This window comes from Hyaena hyaena, unplaced genomic scaffold (assembly GCF_003009895.1).
Source record: "Hyaena hyaena isolate Hyena2069 unplaced genomic scaffold, ASM300989v1 scaffold_21, whole genome shotgun sequence".
NCBI lineage: Eukaryota > Metazoa > Chordata > Mammalia > Carnivora > Hyaenidae > Hyaena > Hyaena hyaena.
Window position 1 is genome coordinate 2400121 of NW_024080653.1, and position 4695 is coordinate 2404815.

Below are 4695 nucleotides of genomic sequence, written 5' to 3' on the forward strand. Positions count from 1 at the left end.
CCCCCCCCCCTGCAGCAAGCTGGGGCGCTGGCAGAGGAGCCGCAGCTGAGCGAATGTGGCCAGAGCCCGGGGAGAAAGCACCTTCCTTCCCGGCTGTAAATAATGAGAATAAAGAGGGTGTATGAATAATTAAAGCTGCCCAGAGTGAGTGGGTCTTGAACCGTTTGCCTGATTTAAAAACTAATTACTTGGTGAGTGTCAGGGCCAGGAACTCCTGCACTGTTTCCACAGTACCTCCTTCCTCCCCCCCCTCCCCCTCCCCCTTCCCCTCCCCTCCTCCCTCCCCCTCCTCCCTCCCCCTCCTCCTCCTTTGCCACCTCCCCTCCTTGGGGGCCAGGGACACCAGGCTGATGAGCCAGCCCCGGTGCAGAGCACTGCCTGGGCCCCTCCACCTCCCTGATGAACAGCTTCATTGGAGCCCACCCCACAGAGGAACAGAAGTCCCCGGAAGGAAGCAGCCACACAGAGGGACCCCGTGGGGGAGGTGCCGAGGGCCCACCCAGGCGGAGCGGAGTCTGGGGCCGGGGCACTCGGGAAACCTCAGGGGCAGCCAGCCGGCCGGCCGGGGCGGGCACCACTCAGGGATCAGGCGGCGCCCGAGCCTCTGCATCCTGCCAGGAGCCTCACCAGGGGCGGGGGGCTCGGGGACATGCGGCTCCAGGACATCTCGCTGTCAGAACGTCTGGGGCACCAGGGCCTGGGACTGGGGGGCGGTTAGCGTTTCTGGGGACGCAGCTTGTTTGGGAAAAGAAGTTCTAGAGACGCACAGTGGTGATGGCCGCACAGCAGCAGAAGGTGTTTAGTGCCTCCCACCTGTGCTTTTTAAAAAGGCTAAACAAGGGGCGCCTGGGTGGCTCAGCTGGTTGAGCTGCCGACTCCAGCTCAGGTCAGGATCTCCCAGTTTGTGGGTTCGAGCCTCTGCCTCGGGCTCTGTGCTGACAGCTCAGAGCCTGGAGCTGCTTCGGATTCTGTGTCTCCCTCTCTCTCTCTGCCCCTCCCCTGCTCACGCTCTGTGTCTCTCACTCAAAGGTTAAAAAAAACTTAAAGGCTAAAATGGCAAATCTACATTATGTACATTTTACCACAATTTTTAAAAAGGCTGTCTGTGTCTCAGCCCCTCTGGGTCTAGGACAGGCGGGTCTCACGGTAGAGGATGTGGTTCTGGGCATGTTCTAGTAGGTACAGAGAAAAGCGTGTGTCCCTGGGTGTCCCTAGGAAGCGGGGCCTCCACCAAGGGGAAGGAAAGAATGCCCTCCAGACAGCCGCTCCCAGAAGGCAGACACGGGTGGGGACAGGGGCGTAGGACCGGAGGCATCTCCCAGTGGGCGAGCTGTGGGGGTGTGGACGCGCCAGGTCCCGGGCTTAGCAAACAGATTAACCCAAGGGGGCAGCTCGTTATGGGGGCTCAGTAGCACCTTTGGATCTGCACCATTTGGCGCCCCAGGCACAGCCCCCCGCACCCCCCACCCCGCTAGACGCTGCCCCATACGAGGGAATGGGGTCCCTTCTCTGGCTCTTGGGCAGGTCTGCTTCCTGCAGGCACATGCGTGGAAGTATCTTCCAGGAAGCTCCCTCCCCGCGTGGCTCCCCACCCTCCGCCCTTCTCCATGTCTGGGTTCCTCCTGGAGATGTCTCCATCTCCGGGCACCCCCTCCGCCACCCTCTCCGGGGGGAGGAGCCGGGGGCTGGATGACATCTCGCTGCGCGGGGCTGCATGTGGTCCCGAGTAGGGAGTGTGTGTTTGTGTGCACACGTGTGAGTGCTCAGGGAAACCCGCACGCCCCACGGCCCACGATACAGAGCAGTGTCCGGGAATACGCGGCCAGCAGTAATGATAAAACCCGTTACAAAACCCGGCGTTGCAAAGTGCAACCCACTGGTGCAGAGATCCAGGATTCCCGCACCCACGCACGCGTGAGGATGGTCGAGAATTTCAGCTTGCGGTCTTTTCAGTTTCTTATATACATTTCTTTTCTTTCTTTCTTTCTTTTCTTTTCTTTTTTTTTCTTTTTTGAGAGAGAGAGAGAGAGACAGAGCATCAGCAGCGGAGGGGCAGCGAGCAAGGGGGACACAGAATGCCAAGCAGGCTCCAGGCTCTGAGCTGTCACAGAGCCCGACATGGGGCTCAAGCCCACCAACTATGAGATCATGACCTGAGTGGAAGTCGGACGCTTAACCGACTGAGCCACCCAGGCCCCCCAACGTTTTATTTTCCTAAAGACTCATTTCTCTGAATCATGCTTACCCCCTTCTTAATTTTTTGCAAATCCTTAGACTGTGTTCGTTTGTGAAGGTCACTTAAGGGCGGTGTTCCCTGCAGCTGGCTTTGATTATTGCTTCTTCGATTTGCCAGCTGGGTGACTTTGGGTGGGTGACTTAACCTCGGTCTTTGCCTCAGTTCCCCCATATGTCGAGTAAGCCATAGCCGGTAACTCCAGGCACTGTTGGGAGTAAATGAGTTGGTTCTTGGGAAGCACTTAGAATAGTGCCTGGTCAATAAAGATGTTGGCCGTCATCGTCACCAGCACCACTGCCATGGGCTGCGCGTCCGTGTCCCCCAAATGCTTTCGTGGCTGATGTGGCGGGAGGCAGGCGTGTGAGGAAGGTGCGATTGAACAGGAGGCCATCGGTGTGCAGAGACGGGCGGTGATTCTCAAAGAGACGACTTCTCTTTGAAGCTTCGAGTTTCCGTGGCAAATGGAGGAAACAACGATGGATATGAGCCTGATGGAGGGTCTCCTCTGCTGAATCCAGGGCCCCCAAAGTCAGGACTTCCAAAGCAATTGGCCACAGGCCACGGCTGCTTCCATGGCATGAACAGCCTAGTTCTATCTCCAAACCCCAGGGTATGTCACACTGTCCCCCAGGGAACTCACCACCAGAGACAGACATGGCCCTGGCCCTGGCTTCGACCTCTGCTTCCCAGCCTCACCCTCGGGACGGGCTACACTGCCATCTCTCAGCCCCCTGCCAGACTCCCCACAGAGCTTTGCGACTTTTATCAGCTCAAGGCAGCCCCAGAAATCTGCGGAAGCCGAGGGGGTGTGTGTCTAATAAAGCCAGAGGTCTATAATTGAGCAATTATTGTAACCCACACTTGTAATTTTGGGGGCTTCTCATAATTCTTCTTTGTACTCGCTCTGTCTCTTCTAAAAAAAAAAAATACACAGCGTACACAGCTTTCTCTTTAATGCTTCAAACACTGGTGTCCCCCGCCCCCCGCCCGCAAGCCGCTCCCCACTCCCACCATACCCCATCGGCTGCGGAGCCCACAAAGTGTGCAGACCCCGTGTGTGCTGCTTTTCAGGGATTAAGAAGGCTAATTTCGTGTTCGGCAGCTCCCACAGGAAATCGAACTTGCTTGTTGCAATTGTGTATGCCTTCAAAGCCCCGAATTCATCTAGTTTGATCATCGGCGTGATCTGAACCTCCCGCAAGGGGTAATCTGCCCAGCTCCCAGGCCCTGTTATTAACCAGTCCCCTACCACTCCCTGAGCGCACGGGTGCCACTTTCGCTCCTCGGGGCTCATTCATGCAATTACCTGTTTGTTCATTTAAGGAATGTTTGCACTGAGAACCTCCATGTGCTAGTGGTATGCTTCCTGTGCGGAGTCTAAGTCGCAAACGGAAGGACCTCTTCTCAGGAGTGTGTAGCTCAGTGGGCATGACAGATGATGGTCTTGTACATATAGTTCAGGGCGGAGCTGGGCAGGGTCTGTGGGAGCCCGGGCAGGGAGGCAGAAGGTCGCCGAGGCATAGCCTGGGAAGGGACAGCACTTGGTTGAGGGAGTGGCGATCGTCAGGACATGAAGGAGAAGCAGTGCATGGTGGTCAAAGACAAGCAAATAATTCTGTGGATCTGGAGAGGAAATCTGGAAATGGGCACGAGAGGGGCCGGAACACAGGCTGGGTCCACATTGTGCAGAGCCTTGAGGGCTACTGTGAGGAAGTGGAGGCGTGTTTTGCAAACCATTGGAGCTACTGGGCACCCGATGCGGTTAGATCGGCATCTAGAACACTGCTGTGCAGAGGAGCCTTCTGCAGCCATGTCGGTGTTCTACAGTGGAGCCAACCAGGGCGGCAGCCACGAGACCCATGTGGCTATTGAAAATTTTAAGTGTGGCTGGTGGATCTGAAGAATTGAATTTTTAATTGTATTAAAAATTTTTTCAATGTTTGTTTATTTTTGAGAGAGAGAGACAGAGACAGAGTGTGAGCTAGGGAGGGGCGGAGAGGGAGGGAGACACAGAATCCGAGGCAGGCTCCAGGCTCTGAGCTGTCAGAACAGAGCCCGACGCGGGGCTCGAACTCACGAACCGTGAGATCGTGACCTGAGCCGAAGTCAGACGCTTAACCAACTGAGCCACAAGGAGCCCCAGAATTTTTAAAGTAAACTTTCCCGCCATATTGGACAGTGCTCTTTTGGATGGTGTCCTCTACCAGCTGCGCAAAGACTATGTTGATGCGGGATGGAGGCAGGTGACGAGCCAGTTAGGATGACATGGGACCATCCAGGTGAGAAGCATTAAGAAGCTGGCATGAGGTAGAGACAGAAAAGGAGATGACAGAGTTGAGAGATATGTCGAAGAGCCAGGCATTGGCTATTGCTCGGATGGAGGAGGGACCTTAAATGACTTACAGAGTTTTTACTATGTGCCTGCATGGCTGGTGTAGCTGTGTCTTGTACCACAGAGA